Source organism: Notothenia rossii (assembly GCF_949606895.1).
Source record: "Notothenia rossii genome assembly, chromosome: 5".
Classification (NCBI taxonomy): domain Eukaryota; kingdom Metazoa; phylum Chordata; class Actinopteri; order Perciformes; family Nototheniidae; genus Notothenia; species Notothenia rossii.
The window spans coordinates 11,671,821-11,680,475 of NC_136903.1; the positions used below are offsets into that span (position 1 = coordinate 11,671,821).

The window sequence follows — 8,655 nt, forward strand, 5'->3', positions numbered from 1 at the left end:
TTTATCTGCCAAAAAAAGGCCACATTATTAACCCGAAAGTACACAAAAAGTACACTTCAGTTTCACCGATATCTGTTACGGTTCTTCAACAAAACGTTCACATGTAAGAGGTTTATCTCTCATTCAGAACAATGAAAATGCTCTCCTCTCACTGATTACTGCACATCACCATGGAAACCTTTGATCTGTGGACACGTCGTTAGCTCAAATATAAACACCTGTGTCATGGAACACGATGATGTCATAACTCCAACTGACATGCTCAGGGCAGCAGACTTCAGATAATGGTTAATGGTCCTGCCCTCAACAGCTCTACGTCAATCATGGGGTGTCGTCATATGCCGTTTCCATGGAAACTCATCCCTCGCCATAAAACACGATGTCGCTGTAACACATGCTGGTGTAACGCAAATGTTTCCAACTTGGGATCAATAAAGTATATCTTATCTTAAGATGATCGATGGCTACTGCCATATTTGCAAAATGTGCCTCTGCACCTTGACAAGTGCATGTTTCAGGCTTATCAATTAATGTGATGTAATGTAATGTTATCAATTAACAACAGGAGGGGTCACAAACATAAGACCAGCTGTTAAATAAAGCTCTTCTGACCTTAGCTGGCATGTGGGTATATTAATGCTGCCCATTATCGGCACAAGCTATTTTCACCCATTTATTAATTATAGGTTTTAAATTTGAGTGTTTCCTATCCCCTAAACCTCCAGGGATGTACACAGTTTAATACGCAACTTCTTATCATGGGAAATACGAAAATGTCTTTTAAAACTACAACTCCCATTAGAGACGTGCCATAGATAGAGAACATGTTGCGAAACACAATAGCCAGCATGTGTAGTTCAAGTGCTGTTCGACGCTCGGCGTGGCACTGGTCTCCTGCTCTCTCCCAAATGGAGCTTTTCCCTCTTCAAGCTACCTAACTTCACTCCTTCCACCTTTGAATTCCATGCCGTCACAGAAACCCATCCTATACAATTAACCATTGTTGTTCTCTACAGTCCACCAGGCGCCTTGGGGGACTTCTTGGAGGAATTAGATAATCTCCTCTCACACATCCCTGAAACTGGCCCTCCCGCTGTACTTCTCGGAGACTTCAACCTCCAGACAGGGAAGATATCTGAACTAACATCTCTTTTAACCACCTTTGCTTTCTCACTGTCTCCATCCCCACCAACTCATAAAGCTGGCAATGTCCTTGATCTCATATTCTCAAGGAACTGCACTACTTCAAACCTCACTGTAAACCCGCTTCACACATCCGATCACTTCTTCATTTCATTCTCTCTACCCCTTTCCAAACATAACAAACTAATCTCTTCTCATCCTGCACCTGTCCGCCGCAACCTTCGTTCCCTCTCCCCCTCTACCTTTGCCTCATCGGTGCTCTCAGCCCTCCCTTCCTCTGACTCGTTCCAACTCCTGCCTCCAAACTTTGCTGCAGAAACTCTCCTCTCTACTCTCTCATCCTCTCTGGACTCTCTCTGTCCTCTCACATCTCGGCCGGCTCGTCAGTCCCCTCCTGCTCCCTGGCTAAATGACGCACTGCGTGCTAATAGAACCATCCTTCGGGCAGCAGAGCGGAAACGGTGGAAATCCAAACACCATGACGACCTCCTAACCTATCAGGCTCTCCTCTCCTCTTTCTCTGCTTCGATCTCTCAGGCAAAAAGCACTTTCTTTCAAGATAAGATCCAATTTTCCTATTCCAACTCCAAAAAACTATTTTCCATCTTCTCCACCCTCTTGGACCCCCCCAAAGCCCCTTTCCCCTCCTCCCTTCTGTCAAGCGACTTTCTTAACCACTTTGAAAAAAAGGTTGATGATATTCGCTCTTCTTTTTCTGACTCACCTTTACTCACCGCTGGGTCACCAGACCCTCCTTTCACCCTCACACTAACCTCCCTCTCCCCTCTCTCTCCAAGTGAGGTTCTTACCCTCATTACCTCTGCTCGTCCTACTACCTGTCCTCTGGACCCTATCCATTCAAACCTCCTCCAAACTATCGGTCCTGATATTCTACCGTTTCTCACCCATTTCATCAACACTTCTCTAACTTCTGGTCACTTTCCAAACAGTCTCAAGGAGGCAAGAGTAAACCCTCTCCTAAAGAAACCCACTCTCAACCCGTCTGATGTTATAAACTACAGGCCTGTCTCTCTCCTCCCATTCCAGTCTAAAACACTTGAACGCGCTGTCTTTAAACAACTCTCCTGTTATCTCCATCAGAACAACCTTCTGGATCCGCACCAGTCTGGTTTCAAGGCAGGTCACTCAACAGAGACTGCCCTCCTTGCTGTCACTGAGGAATTGCACACGGCTAAAGCAGCCTCCCTCTCCTCTGTCATCATCCTTTTGGACCTGTCTGCTGCATTCGACATGGTGAACCATCAGATCCTCCTTCGCACTCTCCAACAACTTGGAGTTTCAGGCTCTGCACTTTCCCTCCTCACCTCATACCTCAAAGACCGCACCTACAGGGTAACTTGGAGAGGGTCGGAGTCCGACCCTTGTCAATTAACTACAGGAGTCCCTCAGGGCTCTGTTCTTGGTCCCCTCCTCTTCTCCTTGTACACAAACTTGCTCGGATCAGTCATTAGCCCGCATGGTTTTTCATACCACTGCTACGCTGACGACACCCAATTAATTATGTCCTTTCCCCGCTCAGAGACCCAGGTCGTCGCACGCATCTCTGCTTGTCTAGCTGACCTCTCTCAGTGGATGTCTGCTCACCACCTCAAGCTCAACCTTGACAAGACTGAACTGGTTTTCCTTCAGGGAAAAGATTGTCCCACTCTTGACCTAACAATCAACATCGGCCCCTCTGTTGTTTCCCCGACTCAGACTGCAAGGAATCTGGGTGTGACCCTAGATAACAAACTGTCCTTCACTGCAAACATCGCTGCTACAACCCGCTGCTGCAGATACACTCTTTACAACATCAGGAGAATACGTCCCCAGCTGACCCAGAAAGCGACGCAGGTTCTGGTCCAGACTCTTGTCATCTCACGCCTAGACTACTGCAACTCCCTCCCGGCTTGTCTACCTGCATGTGCCATCCGACCTCTGCAGCTCATCCCGAATGCAGCGGCTCGTCTGGTCTTTAACCTTCCTAAATTCTCCCACACCACGCCGCTCCTCCGCTCCCTTCACTGGCTTCCAGTATATGCTAGAATCCACTTCAAGACAATGGTACTTGCGTACCATGCTGCGAATGGATCTGGCCCTTCCTACATCCAGGACATGGTTAAACCGTACACCCCAGCACGTGCACTCCGCTCTGCAACGTGTTGCACATCTACCAATGGTTGTACATGACGGAGACCTTCCCCACCTCTTCGCTGTCCTACTAGTCAACCCTTATGATCAGATCCTTTCCTAAATAGTGGTAAGTTGTTTTAAAGTTCAGTGTACGCAGTGGCGGTTCTAGAACATTTTACATGGGGTGGCAAAGGGGGGGCAAGAGGTCATGCCAGAGTGGCATGGGAGGGCGGACAGTAGGCCTACATGGTACTGTATATAAAACCTATTTATTGTTAAATCATGCCCTAACACAAGTGTTCTTAATGCAAAAGAGAAACAAGGTGTTCAGACCAACAAACTCAAATATAGTATAAAACAGCAGAAAGTACTCATGATACCCTAGAATTCTGTTTACTGTAAGTAGCCTACAGTCAAAGTACTTAGTTATAATGAAGTACGGGGTACATGTTTCAAAAGGGGGGTGCTGTGGGGATAACAACAGGGCCGGTTTTGACCAATTTGCTGCCCTAGGCAAGATTTTAGCTGGCAATGAAAAACCTCTACAAAAGACCAATACACTACAAACAAAGAAACGTATTGATGTGGTGGACAGCTTATATAAAAAGGCTTCCAATGTATTTAGTATTGCATGAACATGTTTTAATTTGGGGGATGGACTTCACATCCTCTAGGGGGTGCCCCCCCGGGAAGATTTTTTTTAACATTTTAAAGTAAAATGCTTCAATCTGGTGCACTTTGAGCGCCCAAACTAGAGACTGATCTAGGGGATACAACTCTAAACACCCATATGAAAAAGATCGGTTTGCATTTTAATAATCAAATAAGTATGTGAACATATCCAATAACCTACCATAGCCAATAACAAATAAATGTAGGCTAACTTGTTTTATTTTTGTGGTTCATTTATATCTTATTTTACCAGTTAACCTTTATTTATTTATGCATATTTTTAAATATCTCCAGTTTTAAACAATATTTTTGGTTTACTGTCCTATAGTATACATTGGAATGATTTCAAACCTGTTTTTATTTATCCTAATAATTATAAAGGAGTGCCTTGGAAATATTTGTTTACATAAATTGTGATCAAAACGTTTGAGACCCACTGAGATAACTTAGACTAAAGTGAACTATCTAAACACTCAGAGTCCTTTACCTCACTGTGCCTCTCAGTCTGACAGGAGAGCTCTCCCTCCACATTATTGTAGAAACAGCTTCTTATATCCGTTAGCGCAGCAGAAGCTAACAACATTCCCCGCCGGTACCGGTGCACCCCCTCTCTCTATCTATCTATCTCTCTCTCTCTCTCTCTCTCTCGCTCTCTCTCTCTCTCTCTCTCTCTCTCTCTCTCTCACGCTGGCTGTGAGCTGCGGGCGCCTAATAAGCCAACATCCCCCACTTTCATCACTTTCATCACTTACAGCGTCCATCGTACGGGGCAAATGGAAAATGTAACCGGGGTGAAAAGGGTGTTATCTTTACTTAATTATGAATGTTGTTACATCAAGGCTGAAAATTCATTTTTTTGTATTATATTTGTATTTAATCTTGTGGAAGTGCAGATCCCCTGTCCTCCACCAGGGGGTGCTGCAGCACCCTCAGCACCCCTACTTCCCACGGCACTGAGTACACACATGACATCACCCATCTCTTCAGATAGCTAAAGGTGACCTGTGCAGCAACACATTTCAATAAATATTTGTCAATAGTAAGAGCCACTAGATTGTGCTGCTGTAATGGAATATGTATGCAAGAAGAATAAAAACATACCCCCGGGGTCTAGACACTGGTGGTGGTGAAGGGATAGTTGGGTTTGGTCTGAAGGGGAGTGGCTTAGCTTGACCCTGGATTCAGAGGGACATGAGGTGAAAAGGGTTGGAGGAGGGTTGCGTTGAGTCACCCGAAATGACAGCTGTCGGAGGGGGGAGAGCAGACTTAAAAGGGTTAGCGGAGCGCTATGATAGACTTGTGAGAATAAAGTGAAGTGATTGGTTAAGCTGGGGAGTGACGCCCCCGATTACTTATTGATAGGAGAGAGAGTAGTAACATGGAAATAGTAAATGCATGAGTAAAGACGATCTTCCTGGTTGAACTCGTGCTGAACTTCATTTAGTCTCAGATCACTTCCACATGTTCTCCATCAGCTTCGTATGGAACCTTGGACATAATACAAGAAGAACATCCTTTTTTTGTTTTTGAAAGACAAACCTTTATTAACGATCCAAACATTTAATTTGATCACACATCCCATCAGTAAAGTCTGTTTAATGATTTCATGATCAGTTTCACTTTATCCACACCATTAATGTGTTTAATATCAGCTATTTCAAACAGAATCATACATGATTTCCTTATTGATTATCATCATGATAATGTATGTTCTATAAAACATCAGAGTACCCACTTTCTATTTGGATAACAACAACAACAACAACAGCAACAACAACAACAACAACAACAACAATTAGTGTGCAAAACAATAACTGTAATATTTTACTATGTATTTCCCAAGCAAAGCAAAGACTAAGCTATTTACAGGAGAATAATAAATGATTTACTTATTGATTATGATCATGACAGTAAGTAATATCATTTTAAATAAACATGTTATGATGAAATAAGTGTTATAACCATCTGGGGAACTCATGTGTTAGTTAATTTGGGCAGCAACAATAACATTTAATCTGTCAAAAATAATACATGTGATTATAAATGTCTCTATTGTTTTAGAAAGTGGCCAGAATAAAATGTGTACAATAAAAGAAGCTTTGCTGCTTTCTCTCTGAAGACTCATGCATTACAAGAGAAACAACAACATGAATCAAAAGAAATATCCAACACATATTTAGAGCAAAGTTTAAAATATCAGTTCAGGTTAACAAGGATCCTCCTGAGCAGTGACAGCCTCCATGGCTAAACAGACACAGGAAGGAGCCCGAAGAAAGTACAACATTTACAGAACAACTCATGAGAAGATGTTGAAGCACATCCCATGTTTGATTGACAGCTGATCTCTGCACAGTGAAGACATGGACAATCATCTCTGATGGACACACGGTGAGTTTAAGAAGTAGAAGAGTTCCTCCAATGACTTCAGGCTATTTGAGTTTACAAAACGCAGCAGTGTCTCCATAACTAGAATAAAGACAAACTCCAGCATGTAGCGGCTGAGTGAATGTGTTCTGGACTCTGTGGAGGAGAGTCATGGTTTCAGAGACGCTGTAGAAGGACAGAATCCCCGCTCTGTGATCCAGGTACACTCCTACTCTGGAGGACGGAGGACCTGAGACGGGAGTGGGGATACTGTTGTAACGAAATGAATACCTGTTTTTGCCACAAGCTAAGTACCAAGATTTGTCATTGCTTCCAAATACACTTTCCAGCCCCTCTGCTGCTCTGCTGATATTCTTGTATGCGACTGCTACACAAACTCCACCCCCTCTCCTCTCCACCTCCCAGTAACAACGTCCAGTCAGATTCTCTCTACTCAGGACCTGACGATAACATCCAGTGAATCTGTCTGGGTGACTAGAATAAGACTGTTGTTGTTTTGTTTTCTGCTCCCCTCAGATAATACCAGCCATGTGTTTGCTGTGTTTGGATCCAGTGTGTGATTCCCTGTGAATATTTTAAGAACCCAGCTCTGGTGGTGGGCTCTACTGCTGACGGTAAAACATCCACTTCAGTCGGTGAGACGTTTGTCCATTCCTCTCTCAGGGCGTCCTGTAGTTTGTCTCTGACTGCTGAGAGGGCCACCGTCACGTCCTCAAAGTAGCTCAGAGGACGGATGTTGATGCTGGAGGAGTGTGTAGCTTCACTGAGGGCTGGCAGTGAGGAGGGGTAGCTGAGCAGAAACTGGTTGTGATCTTCTGTGTGAGACAGCAGCTTCAGCTCAGCGTCTCTCCTCTTCAGCTCAGAGATCTCCTGCTCCAGCTTCTCCTGGAGCTCTCTGACTCGACTCACTTCTCTCTTCTGCTGGGATCTGAGCTGCTGCTTCACATCAGAGCTTCTTTTCTCCATGAGACGGATCAGCTCAGTGAACATCTTCTCACTGTCCTCCACTACTTTATCAGCAGAGCCATTGACGGCCTCCACCTCCTGCTGAAGCAGCTTCACCTCCTTCTCTCCGTCCTGGATTCTCTGCTGGATGTTTTGTCGACTCCCCTCCAGCTCTCTCTGCCTCTCAGTCCTCTCTGCTGCAGCTGACACCGTGTCGTGGCCTTTGTGTTCGTCCACAGAGCAGAGATAACAGATACACTGCTGATCAGTGCGGCAGAACAGCTTCATCACCTCATCGTGACGAGAGCAGATTTTCTCCTGAAGCTTCTTGGAGGGCTCCACCAGCTTGTGTTTTTTAAAGACAGGCAATTCATAATGAGGCTGGAGATGTTGGTCACAGTAAGAGGCCAGACATTGAGGACAGGACTTACTGGCTCTCAGTTTCCTCCCAGTGCAGACATCGCAGGCCACATCTCCAGCTCCAGCATAGCAGTGATCAGCAGGAGCAGGTGGGGGTCTAGTCTTCTTCAGCTCCTCCACTAAAGCTGCTAACATGGTGTTTTTCAGCAGGACAGGCCTCGGTGTGAAGCTCTGCCTACACTGAGGGCAGCTGTGGATCTTCTTCTCATCCTCTCCATCCCAGAAACCTTTAATACACTTCATGCAGTAGCTGTGTCCACAGGAAGTGGTCACCGGATCCTTCAGTAGATCCAGACAGATCGAACAAGAGAAGGTTTCCCGGCCCAGCTGAACTCCTTTCTGCGCCATTTCACCTCTCAGTAGCAGCGAGTGAGTGAGTTTCACTTCCTGAAAGCTGAAACGATGTGAGCTGTGATCTGAACAGCATGTGTGTGTGCAGTGAATGTGGCCTATCAGCTCTTGTACTTTACCCACATGTTGGTTACACCCATCCTCCTCAGTGTTGATCTGAAGGGGAGGAACCAGGAAATACAGAGTGGAGCTGGCTGTGTCTGAGAGCAGGAAGAAGAGGGAGGGCTTATCAAACTCTGATTCATTCCAGGAGGAGGAGCAGCGCTCAGACTCTGACCTACACAGAGCCTCGGTTACAACCTCCTCTTCATTTGAAAAGAGCCTTTAGTTGTAAAATAATTTGGTAAACTTACAAAATCTGAAGGGGGTTAAATACTTGTTTCCTCCACTGTAAATGTATAGCCTCAATGTCCTGATATAGCTGATTGATTTAATAGTTGAATGTATTGTACAGTAAGTCGTTTTTTACTGTAAGTACTAGTAGTATTTTGTGTGTGTGTGGGGGGGGGGCTTTTATATAGAAAAAAATCCTTATCCTGTGCATTCACACTAAATATGACCCTGTAAACTATATACGTCCTCTTTAATTAACACCAAAATGATGAT

The 8,655-nt window shown here is 44.8% G+C and overlaps 1 pseudogene across 1 annotated transcript; it reads right to left on the reverse strand.

Annotated features, from left to right (window-relative positions):
• Nucleotides 1-5,511: 5,511 nt before the first annotated feature.
• LOC307040567 (tripartite motif-containing protein 16-like) lies at nt 5,512-8,196 on the reverse strand (annotated as a pseudogene). Its single transcript has one exon. The product of its transcript is annotated as a tripartite motif-containing protein 16-like (transcript).
• Nucleotides 8,197-8,655: the final 459 nt, after the last annotated feature.